General features: G+C 42.9%; 1 long non-coding RNA gene across 1 annotated transcript; it reads left to right on the top strand.

Moving 5' to 3' along the window:
* The first annotated feature begins 607 nt into the window (after positions 1-607).
* On the top strand, positions 608-6,929 carry LOC120562778. Its single transcript, XR_005639837.1, has 3 exons — positions 608-740; positions 1,101-1,153; positions 6,486-6,929. It is a non-coding gene; the product is annotated as an uncharacterized LOC120562778 (long non-coding RNA).
* The last annotated feature ends 5,102 nt before the right edge of the window (positions 6,930-12,031 follow it).

Raw genomic sequence — 12,031 nt, 5'->3', positions numbered from 1 at the left:
CAACATGAGACTTTGCTCCAAGTATCACCTTAAAGGTGCCCTGCCATAAAAAAACGTTTTTACTTGTATTTTTTTAAATATGTTAAGTCCATATGTGTTTGTGTTATGTTGTGAATGTGAAAATGAACTGCTACCTCTTCTGTCAGCTCTAGACACTGAACAGAAATAAGCAGAGAAATCAGGCCAATCACAGCAGCTGGTCAGTCTGACATCATATTGCTTGAGGTCATTACTATTCATGAGCTCGCCCAGTTGCGCTGTGTAAAGGATGCTGACAGCCAGGCTCTCATTGGCTAGTGGCTGGTGTGTGGGTGTTGTGTTTCATAATATAAAAAAAGTATTTCTTTTTTAATTAAAGTATTTTTCAAAGTTAATGTTTCTCTATTTTTGTAGGTCATCATTTACAGTAAGCTGCATCAGAGCAAAATGTGAAAACATCTTAACTTCCTTTTTTTCGGTTTTCCACGTTCGTCTTTGACCGGCAGTAACGGGTGTATTTAAATTTGGATTACTGGGTGGGATGTCTGTTAACTTCAGAGACAGCCCCTCTCTGTGGGAGGATATAAGACTGCAGATTATTTCATTTCTCTGTCTGAACATTCTTCAGATTTGCATCGTGTCAGAGTTCTGCTCTTCTTCATCTTCTTCTTCGTCTTCTTCTTCAGACTTTGTGCAGTTTAGATTTTACATTTCTACATTTTTAGACCTTTGTTCCTGAAGGTTTCTCCACCAACTCTTCGGTAAGACTCTGACTCTTCTCCAACATTATTTTATCACCTTCTTCAATGTTTTTCTGATGTTTATTCGTCGATTGTTTAGTCCAACATTTTTGTCACTTATTTAACGTTGAATTTTCATGCTTTTTCACTTTCTTAACGTTTTAGGCACTTTTTTTTTTTTTTTTTTTTTTTTAGATATTTTATCGTTATGATTACAAACACCAAAAAAAAAATACAATTAACAGTCATTTTCTGAAATTTTTTTAACTTTTTTTGACATTTTGTCCGTTTTTCGATTGTTTTCTAAAGAAGCTTGAAGTTAAATGTGATGTAACGTAGTTAACTGTGATGTAACATAATGTTTGTTATGTGATGTTCCAGGTATCCCTCCTGCTGCTGCTGACTGTAGAACTCATCTCTCTATTCTCATTCAGGTAAATATACTTTATATTATTATTCTGAGAAAGGTGCCTCAAAAGAGGTGGTCTCGGTCCGGACCAAACGGAACCATGGTCCAGTTCGTTTATAGTGTGAAAGCATTTTTTGGATGGTTCGGTGTCAGGATCCGGCTGAGACTGACTGCCTTTGTGCCACTCTTGTGGTTTTTTTTGTGTGTCTTGTTGTGATTTGTGCTTGGTACTTTGTTCCGTGCTCTGTCTTATTGTGGTAGTCTTGTTTTTCTGTTTTGCTCTGTTCCCTATTTTATTTTGAAAGTCTGGTTTTCTGTCTTGTCTGGTTTTACTTCCTGTCTTTTGGTTTTCCCGTCTTTGTGATTGTCTGATTTGTTTCACCTGTTGTGCCTCCTGTTCCTCGTTAGTCCTCGTTACCCTGTGTTTTTAGTCTCTGTTTCCTTTGTCTCTTGTCTGTTCGTCTCTCTCTGTTCGTCCTGTTCATCTGTATCTGTGAGTTTGTAGTTGTTGAGTCACAATAAAGTTTGTTTGTTCTGCATTCCTGCTGGAAGAGTCTTGCATTTGGGTCCACCTGATGAAATCGTGACATTCGGACTTTCGGACCAAAAACAAGCAGCTCTGGCAGGATCTCCTTGTGGGAAACTCCTTTAAGGAATAGCTCAGGGCTTAGTGTGGAGGCTACATGAGAGAGAGAGACAGTTTCAGCGCTCACCATAGGCGCGGGAAGTAGGGGTGCTGGGGCGGCAGCACCCCTTGTTGGCGGCAGCACCCCTTGTTGGCAAACTGCGATCAAGCCCGTATTACCCAATGGGCATTAATCATTATGGTGATAATTATCCAATCAGAATAAAATAAAAGTTGTTTAACCCTTGTGTGGTCCTTCGGGTCCCAGTGACCCGAAGGACCACACAAGGATTATGTACCTCCCTTTACTTTGTTGAGAATTGCTCTCTAAACCCTGTTTCTTGTTAAGTAAGTAAAGTTTATTTCTAGAACACATTTAAACACAGTTTAAGCTTAAAGTTTACCAAACAAAATAATGCTGTATTAAATTTTTTTTTTAACCCTTTGTTTAGAAATCAAAACAAAGTAAGAAGTACAGAATCTTTTGTTGTCCTTCGGGTCACTGGGACCCGAAGGACAACACAAGGGTTAATGTAATGATTGGCAGAAGGCCGCATGCACTGTGTAGATTGGCTAAAGATAAAGGTGGGTGGGCATAGAGCAGGTTGTTTACATCGCACTGAATCAAGATCAGTTTTCTAAGAACGAGTTGAGATTGAAAGAGTGGAATTAATTATAACTGATCCCCGGTCAGATTGGGTTGTATCAGCGAGTGAAAGTGTGGAAAAGGGAGAGAAAGATGCGGCTGCTATAAAAAATGTCCCGCGAATAAAGAGCTGGGAATGACGAAGAGGAGGCTGTCGAGGAGCTAGCCAACGTTAGCTTGGAAGAATCGCTGCCTTCTACCAGCTACACTCAGCCACAGCTAACGGTGGCTAACGTTAACTTTAGCGAAGTTGTTGTGGAAAAAGACAGAGATGAGGCCGGACGGTCATCAGCATTACAGAACAAGGTAATAGCACCTCAGGTACCATCATCTCTGAAGACCCTGCACTACGGGGACCGATTACAGAGACCGTCCGGGAGGAAGTTATACCCAGAGGGATATTAGCCTTTCAGAATCGGGCGGCTAAATGTCCAGCATCTCGGAGGGGGGACGAGGCTGGCGGCAGAAAGACCCGCTCTCTCACTAACGAGGCACTGACCCGACACCTTCACCACGGTGAAACTGTCCCACGGGAGTGGATTCTATATTCACTGTCCACCGGAGACATTTATTGCGTTGCCTGTAAAGTTCTACCAACACACAGCAGCGCATCTGTAGTAGGGTTTAGCGAGCTGCTAGAGCTGGACTTAGAGGATTTGATCTGCGACTTTGCAAAGAAAAAGAGAAGAAATTAGAACTTCTAAAGGTAAGAGCTATTATGCTATCTGTAAATTGAGTAGGTTAATATAATCTGTTGTGACCGTGTGACCAGATAATGTACATATTTTGTTTAGTTTATTGAAAAGCCATGCATATCAGACGTATTGCATCATAATTTTGTGATGCTGCTATAGGCCTGTGTGAGACTAAGTTGTCAAGTGCAGTAGCCTATATGTTGGCTTTTGCAGTTTGTGAAGTTGCAGCTGACTAAGTGACTGTTATTTTGCAACCTGCGCTCAGCTGTGTTGTGTGATGGCATTGTTGTATCTTCAGTCAATCACGTTTCAGAATTACTATTGTGCTTTCTGCTTGGGTGATTTATAGTGAGTACTATATCGCCATAGTCTTGGGGCATACAATGCTTTGGTATGATTTAATTAATTGTAACACTGTCTTGTGATGTGTGAGTCAGATGGCAGTACTTGGTTTATTGAACTGGAAAGGCATACTTGACGCCTGCTCAGCTGGACTAGTCATTCATCTTTTTATTATTTTTTATTCGAATAGTGACAGTGGATAGACAGGAACGGGGAGAGAGGGGGAAGACACGCAGCAAAGGGGCGGCATAGGTCGGATTTAAACCGGGCCCGCTACAAGGAATCTTTGACCAGTAGTGATTGGCATGTGATTTAGTGCCTATATAGTTCGCTGTGCAGTACATAGCAGTATGTAGCCTACTTCATGGAGGCAGAGGTGGGAGTTGTTCTGCGCCCCCCAGCACCCCGCACCCCCTGCTGGAAATGACTTCCCGCAGCCTCTACAAGCTCACAGCAGTCGAGCTGTCGGTATCAGATCGAACATCAGCAGTTTACTTTTTAAGTGGTAGTAAATGTACAGGGTGGGTTTCAGTTTGTCTCTGAATAAATGCTCCAGAAAGAAAGTTCACCTGTCTTGATTCTCAACATCACAACAAATAAGAAAACCCCGCGGCAGCAGAGTGGGGCAGCGTCAGTAGGAGAGTAGCAGTCAGTAGGGAGAGCAGCAGTCAGTAGGAGAGAGTAGCAGTCAGTAGGAGAGTAGCAGTCAGTAGGAGAGAGTAGCAGTCAGTAGGGAGAGTAGCAGTCAGTAGGAGAGCAGCAGTCAGTAGGGAAGGCAGCAGTAGTAGGAGTAGCAGTCAGATAGGAGAGTAGAGTCAGTAGAGAGTAGCAGTAGTAGGAGAGGTAAGTCAGTAGGAGGTAGCGTAGTAGGGGAAGTAGCAGTCAGTAGGAGAGAGTAGCAGTCAGTAGGAGAGAGTAGCAGTCCCAGTAGGAGAGAGTAGCAGTCAGTAGGGAGAGTAGCAGTCAGTAGGAGAGAGCAGCAGTCAGTAGGAGAGTAGCAGTCAGTAGGAGAGAGAGCAGCAGTGGTAGGGAGAGTAGCAGTCAGTAGGAGAGAGCAGCAGTCAGTAGGAGAGACAGCAGTCAGTGGAGAGAGTAGCTGGTCAGTAGGAGAGAAGTAGCAGTCAGTGGAGAGTAGCAGTCCAGTAGGAGAGAGCAGTCCAGTAGGAGAGAAGTAGCAGTCCAGTAGGAGAGAGCAGCAGTCAGTAGGAGAGTAGGAGTGGAGAGTAGCAGTCAGTAGGGAGAGTAGCAGTCAGTAGGAGAGTAGCAGTCAGTAGAGTAGCAGTCAGTGGAGAGAGTAGCAGTCAGTAGGAGAGGAAGTAGAAGTGAGTGAGTAGCAGTGTAGGAGAGAGTAGCAGTCAGTAGGAAGAGCAGCAGTCAGTAAGGAGAGTAGCAGTCAGTAGGAGAGTAGCAGTGGGAGAGGCAGGTAGGAGAGTAGCAGTCAGTAGGAGAGTAGCAGTCAGTAGGGAGAGTAGCAGTCAGTAGGAGAGCAGCAGTCAGTAGGAGAGTAGCAGTCAGTAGGAGAGTAGCAGATCAGTAGGAGAGAGTAGCAGTCAGTAGGAGAAGTAGCAGTCAGTGGGAGAGAGCAGCAGTCAGTAGGAGAGAGAGTAGCAGTCAGTAGGAGAGTAGCAGTCAGTAGGAGAAGAGCAGCAGTCAGTAGGAGAAGTGTGGGAGAGGCAGTCAGTAGGAGAGGCAGCAGTCAGTAGGAGAGAGTAGCAGTCAGTGGGAGAGGTAGCAGTCAGTAGGAGAGTAGCAGTCAGAGTAGGAGAGTAGCAGTCAGTAGGGGAGAGTAGCAGTCAGTAGGGAAGGGAGAGTAGTAGGAGGTAGCAGTAGTGGGGGAGGTAGTAGGAGAGAGGCAGTCAGTGGGAGTAGCAGTCAGTGGGAGAGAGTAGCAGTCAGTGGGAGAGTAGCAGTCAGTAGGGGAGAGTGGCAGTCAGTAGGAGAGTAGCAGTCAGTGGGAGAGCAGCAGTCAGTAGGGGAGAGTAGCAGTCAGTAGGAGAGAGTAGCAGTCAGTAGGAGAGTAACAGTCAGTAGGAGGGAAGTAGCAGTAGTGGGAGAGCAACAGTCAGTAGGGGAGGCAGCGGTAGTAGGAGAGTAGCAGTCGAGTAGGAGAGAGTAGCAGTCAGTAGGAGAGAGCAACAGTCAGTAGGGAGAGTAGCAGTCAGTAGGGAGAGGCAGCAGTCAGTAGGAGAGAGTAGCAGTCAGTAGGAGAGAAGTAGCAGTCAGTAGGAGAGAGCAGCATCAGTAGGAGAGTAGCAGTCAGTAGGAGAGCAGCAGTCAGTAGGAGAGTAGCAGTCAGTAGGAGAGTAGCAGTCAGTAGGGGAGAGTAGCAGTCAGTAGGAGAGAGTAGCAGTCAGTAGAGGTAGCAGTCAGTAGGGGAGTAGCAGTCAGTAGGAAGAAGCAGTCAGTAGGAGAGTAGCAGTCAGTAGAGTAGCAGTCAGTAGGAGAGAGTAGCAGTCAGTAGGAGAGAGCAGCAGTCAGTAGGGGAGAGTAGCAGGCAGTAGGAAAGTAGCAGTCAGTAGGAGAGTAACAGTCAGTAAGGAGAGTAGCAGTCAGTAGGAGAGGCAACAGTCAGTAGGGGAGAGCAGCAGTCAGTAGGAGAGAGCAGCAGTCAGTAGGAGAGTAGCAGTCAGTAGGGGAGAGCAGCAGTCAGTAGGAGAGAGCAGCAGTCAGTAGGAGAGAGTAGCAGTCAGTAGGAGAGAGCAGCAGTCAGTAGGAGAGAGCAGCAGTCAGTAGGAGAGAGCAGAAGTCAGTAGGGGAGAGCAGCAGTTTTTTTGACACTTTTTTAGTAAAGTCTCTAACAGTTTTTATATGATAATATAAAGAGATGTTAGATATGTCAGAGTAAAGTCTCTAACAGCTTTTATATGATAATATAAAGAGATGTTAGATATGTCAGAGTAAAGTCTCTAACAGCTTTTACATGATAATATAAAGAGATGTTAGATATGTCAGAGTAAAGTCTCTAACAGCTTTTATATGATAATATAAAGAGATGGTAGATATGTCAGAGTAAAGTCTCTAACAGCTTTTATAACTCTGTGTTCTCCAGATCAACATGAAGATCTCTATCTTTGCTGGTGTTCTGCTGCTCTCTGCTGCTCTCATGGTCCTGGGACCAGAACCTGCAGATGCTCAGTTTGTGAATGCAAACTCGTTTGAATATAAGCATATCAACCCTAGGATGAGTCCTGGCTCATGTACCAATGTGATGTATCGCAGAATTAACAGACACAACAACAACTGTAAGCACATCAATACCTTCATCATAGGGACGCTTGATGACGTCAGAACCGCCTGTAGGACCAATAGAGGAAGAGGCTATTTCAATCTTGTTGTCTGCACCAGTGACCAACCCTTGCCTCCGTGTACTTATACTGGTGTGCGTCAATTTGGGCCAATTCAAGTCCTTTGTGACAACTACCACAATCCTTATCACTTTGTAGAGTAATATGTTACTACCTGATGAATCAGAGTAATCTGTTACTACCTGATGAATCAGAGTAATTTGTGTCTCCTGTTGAATAAAACACATAACACATTAACTCTGGGTCTGTTTGTAATGTCGTCATGTTCACTCATTCATAAAGTAGATGTGGGTAAAACTACAGATCAATATAATAACAACAACAACAACTTTTTAGTTTTAACTGTAAGAAAACATCTGATTCTCTGAAGACAAGAAGTCTGAAAACTGCAGACGTTAAACATACAATATGTAACTTTCTGCCACTAGGGGTCTCTCAACCTAAACACTGGATGGTAACTCAGACTTCTGATGATGTTGGGAAGTTGCGTGGAATCATGGGAGTTGTAGTTTTTATTGTTAAACACCTCAATGATTAGAATCTGTTCACAGACGAGTTTACCCATTTAAGTTTATTCACGTTATGTTTAGTAACGTTTACTCATGTTATTCTAATAAAATAGCTGCAGTTTCCCTAACATTATGTTTTTCTTGATTTGAGTCATATTCACACACACAGACATACACACACACACAGACACGCGCACACACACACACACACACACACACACAGACACACACTTTGTTAAAAAGGAACCAATGAAGAGAGATAAATATGTGTTTGAGGATGAGTTGAGGATTGTTCCACCAGATGGCGCCCTGACTCTCTTACACAGTTTAGATTCTGTCAGAAACAAGAACACACTGAACACAAGTGGAGCTCTAACTAAAATAATCTGTTCACCTTCAGCTCTGATCTCTAAATGTTTGATGGTTATTTTAAGGGAAACGCTAACAGACAGAAACATCATCTTTACCTTTATTAATCTTCCATAACATGTCTTCTTTCAGAAAACTATTCATGTTACTACTCTTTGTCTGTTTGACAGAAAATACTAGTCTTAATGTCATTAATCAGAGAGGTTTGATGCTTATATCTGTTACTTAAAATTATAGATACACAGATTACAATTTTCTAGGCCGAATCCGATTTTCTTTGAGTTAGGCCAGCCGATACCGATTTTAGCTAGTCAGACTGACCGTTCGCCGGTCATGGCCGATGACGTGAAAATCGGCCAATTCCGGTCACCAGCCGGTCAATTGGTGCATCTCTACTTAAAATGTTTAAAACTCTTTTTAGATTTAGTTAGCCTGAATTATCCAATTCATATATTTAAAGGTACTGTGTAATGTTTTAAGTATTTTATTAGCTAAAATCAATGTCTTCATTCATAAATATGTCTTCATTGGTGTAAAATGACCTCTGCCAATGATCTGACATCTTCGTAAGCGAAGAATTTCTTATCTGTATTTACATTGGACGGGCTAGTCCAAGGAGGCTTCCATGTCGTTCTGCCATTTTGAAAAAACTATAATGGCTGAGAGGGACATACAGCACTAGCCTACCTGCTTATCCACAACGTGTTTTCATTCAGAGCCAGCGTCACGTGACTGAAACCAGCTGAAATGGAGAAGGAGATCATTGAGAGGTGCTGGTCACTGTCCTTTAGTTCATAATGGAGGATCCTACTTATGCGAGCCACAGGAGGAGGAATCCTCGTCGCCAAAAAAGCGAAAATTGGAAGACGTTGTCATAGCTTCTTGGTACATAACGGCTACTATAGCTACAACACACATTTGTAAAAGCGAGGCGCTAGAGAGCACTATTCATTTGAATGCAAAATACAGTTTCACAGCTAGATGGGAGAAATTCCTACACAGTGGACCTCATTTATGAAACGTGCGTACGACCTAAAACGGGAAGGACGGGCGTATGCCAATTCTTACGCAAAGCAAGGCAATTTGAACGTGAGCGTAGGCTGCGATAACATCTCACGTCTGGTCTGAACTCGTGTACACAAGTGTTGGAGTCAGTGTGGACTTGCGGTGCAGCATATAATCAGTTTAACAGGAGAAGGAGAAGTCATCAGTTGATCACTTATCAGCAATGGCAGATCTGGCTCTGGTACAACAGTGCACACGTACGCGCACGGGCCACGGTGGAGCGCTCCATCGGATTGATTAAGGGCAGATGGCTCTGTCTTGCATCAGCGGGGGATGGGGGGGGAGACCCTACCATACACGGCAATAAAAATCTGCAACAGTGTTTTAGCCTGTGGGGTTCTGCATAACATCTCGCAGGAAAACTGGGTGCAATAAATGTAGTGATGGAGCCAGATGACCCGATACCCAGAGAGCAGTGTCCAGCACAGCCCCAACTGGGTCTATAAGAAGGAGACAGGATATTATTCCTCACTTTTAAAAGATATAGTGTTATGTTTGGCAATGATACTCATTACAGGAAACATGATGATGCCCAACATTTTTATTTATTCTTCAGGTTTTCGTTTCTCTTTTAAAGTGTCGTTAATGGCCATAGTGAATGATTTATTTCTGCCATTGACCGACATATTTTGGCTTGTTTTTCCAGGCCCTTTGCTGTCAGGAGACGGGCTAGGTTGGGGTGGTGGTCCAGCATGGGGGGGCGGAGGACACGCGCTCTCCCTCAGCTGTTGCTTGGCTCTGACTCATGAAAAGAACACAAGTAAAATAAAACACACTGCATAAACTCCGCTAATGTGTGTTTATTTAAATATAGGTACACCATGTAGGCCTAAGAGATAGCAATATAAGCCTATATATTACTATTAGCACTATAGCATACATATGTCAAGAATGTATAAATTAAATAAACTTTCAGATTTACCTGTTGTAACACTGTAACAATGTTGACTGCATCAGAGATCTCTTTTCATTCCGTATTCTTTCTACAGCCTTTAATACCAGTTTTCAGGCTGCCATAAAGTACACACGTTAGTGTAAATGAACCTGAGATATCAGGGTTTCAATCTCCACCTCTGAAAAGTGCCGCTTCTCAGCCGGATTACGTCTCGCCATGTCGTAAATTGTAGGGGCGAGGCCTGAAAACGAGAATATACTGGGACGTGATATTTAAATTACGATTGTTTCCAGCCGCTGCATTTATCAATGTACAACCATTCTTACGCTCTGATTGGTGTGATACCAACGTTTCATGAATCACACGTGGAGCCTGTCGTAAGATGATTTCTGCGCTCATATCTGCGCTGGTTTCTACGTTAGGTTGATAAATGAGGGCCATTGTGTTTTGATTCTCTAGTCTTCAGATTTCTGTTTTGTGTTCATGGAACTTCCTTTGTTATAAATTGTCTTCTTTAATAAATCTTCTAAATCTTCTACTAAATCCTCTTTTCTGCACTTTTAGGCCCAAGCCTGCGTCCCTAGACGTGACAGTGCTCTGCTCTGAAGCAGGGCTAAAAGTTCAAGCACTTTATTGCCATTGTGTAGCACAATGAGATTACTTTGTGACAGCCCAAGGGTGCGCTAAAAGTGATAAAATACATTCACTTCAAGACTTCAGATACAGTATTAGGGGACCAATATGACTTAACCCTTGTGTTGTCCTTCGGGTCCCAGTGACCCAAAGGACAACACAAGGATTATGTACTTCCGTTTACTTTGTTGAGAATTGCTCTCTAAACAAGGGTTAATACAGCACCTTAGTTCTTGTTTGTACAGCATTTTGGTCATCTTAAACTGTGTTTAAATGTGTTCTAGAAATAAACTTTACTTACTTAACAAGAAACAGGGTTTAGAGAGCAATTCTCAACAAAGTAAAGGGAGGTATATAATCCTTGTGTGGTCCTTCGGGTCACTGGGACCCGAAGGACCACACAAGGGTTATATAAAAGAACCCAACATTAATATGAGTTCCCCCAGCCTGCCTATGGTCCCCCAGTGGCTAGAAATGGTGATAGGTGTAAACCGAGCCCTGGGTATCCTGCTGCTGTATGTCTGTTTTGGGTGTTTGAGTGTGTGTGTGTGTGTGTGTGTGTGTGTGTGTGTGTGTGTGTGTGTGTGTGTGTGTGTGTGTGTGTGTGTGTGTGTGTGTGTGTGTTTTTGTGGGTGTGTGTATGTGTGTGTGTGTGTGTGTGTGTTTTTATGAGTGTGTATGTGTGTGTGTGTGTGTGTGTGTGTGTGTGTGTGTGTATGGGTGTCTGTTTGAGTTTGTGTGTGTGTCTGTGTATCTGTGTGTTTGTCTGTGTGTGAGTGTTTGTATGTGTGTGTGTGTGTGTGTGTGTGTGTGTATGTGTGTGTGTGTGTGTGTGTGTGTGTGTGCATGTGTGTGTGTGACTGTGTATGAGTGTGTGTTTTTATGTGTATGTTTGTGCGCGTGTGTGAGTGTGTTTGTGTGTGTGTGTGTGTGTATGTGTGTGCGTGTGCATATTTGAGTGTGTGTATGTGTATGTGCGTGTATGTGTGTGAGTGTGTATGCATCTGTGTATGTTTTTTGTGTGTTTGAGTGTGCGTGTGTGTGTGTGTTCATGTGTGTGTGTGTGTGTGTGTGTGTGTGTATGTGTGTGTATGTCAGTGTGTCCTCTAGTGTTCCTGGTGTTTAGTGTTTGTGGGGACCTCTGAGTGTTTCTAATGTTTCTAGTATTTGTGGGAGACACTAAGATTTAACTTAACTATGTGGCATCATGAGTGCAGCACTGACAGACCCTTGACTCCAAAGGATGTGTTGCTGATATTTTTTCTTCAAACTGCAGAAACAAGTTTCCCTTTTTCCAAATCAACAAACTTCCAGTGGGAATTGTCAGGCCAAGAAATCCTAGTTAACAAACCAAAGTGTTGTTCCAGAGGCAGTATGTCTCAATTCATTTAATTTCTAACTTGTTGTCTTGTTGTGCAACTAAAGCCAAACTGAATACAGGCAGCGATGCAACACATTCTCATCAACGGGTTTGTAGGATTTTGCACAAAAGTAGGGACTGCCACTGCGGTCAAGCCAGCCGCGGTTTGAAAATACACGGTCTAGCCAGCCGTAAAAAAAAAAGGCGTGTGCGCCTATTACTATGAGTACGGTAATTTCAGTACCAGCAGAGAGAGGACGGGCTTTCAGAGCGCTCGAGTTGCATCTATCTATCTATCTATCTGTCTGTCTGTCTTTATTTCTCTCTCGCTCTGTCTTTCTCTTTCATTCTTATTTTTTTTTTTTTTTTTTTTTTTTTTTTTTTTTTTTTTTTTTTTTTTTTTTTTTTTTTTTTTTTTTTTTTTTTTTTTTTTTTTTTTTTTTTTTTTTTTTTTTTTTT

This window comes from Perca fluviatilis, chromosome 7 (genome assembly GCF_010015445.1).
Source record: "Perca fluviatilis chromosome 7, GENO_Pfluv_1.0, whole genome shotgun sequence".
NCBI classification, from domain to species: Eukaryota; Metazoa; Chordata; class Actinopteri; order Perciformes; family Percidae; genus Perca; species Perca fluviatilis.
This window is presented reverse-complemented; position numbering and strand designations above follow the sequence as displayed.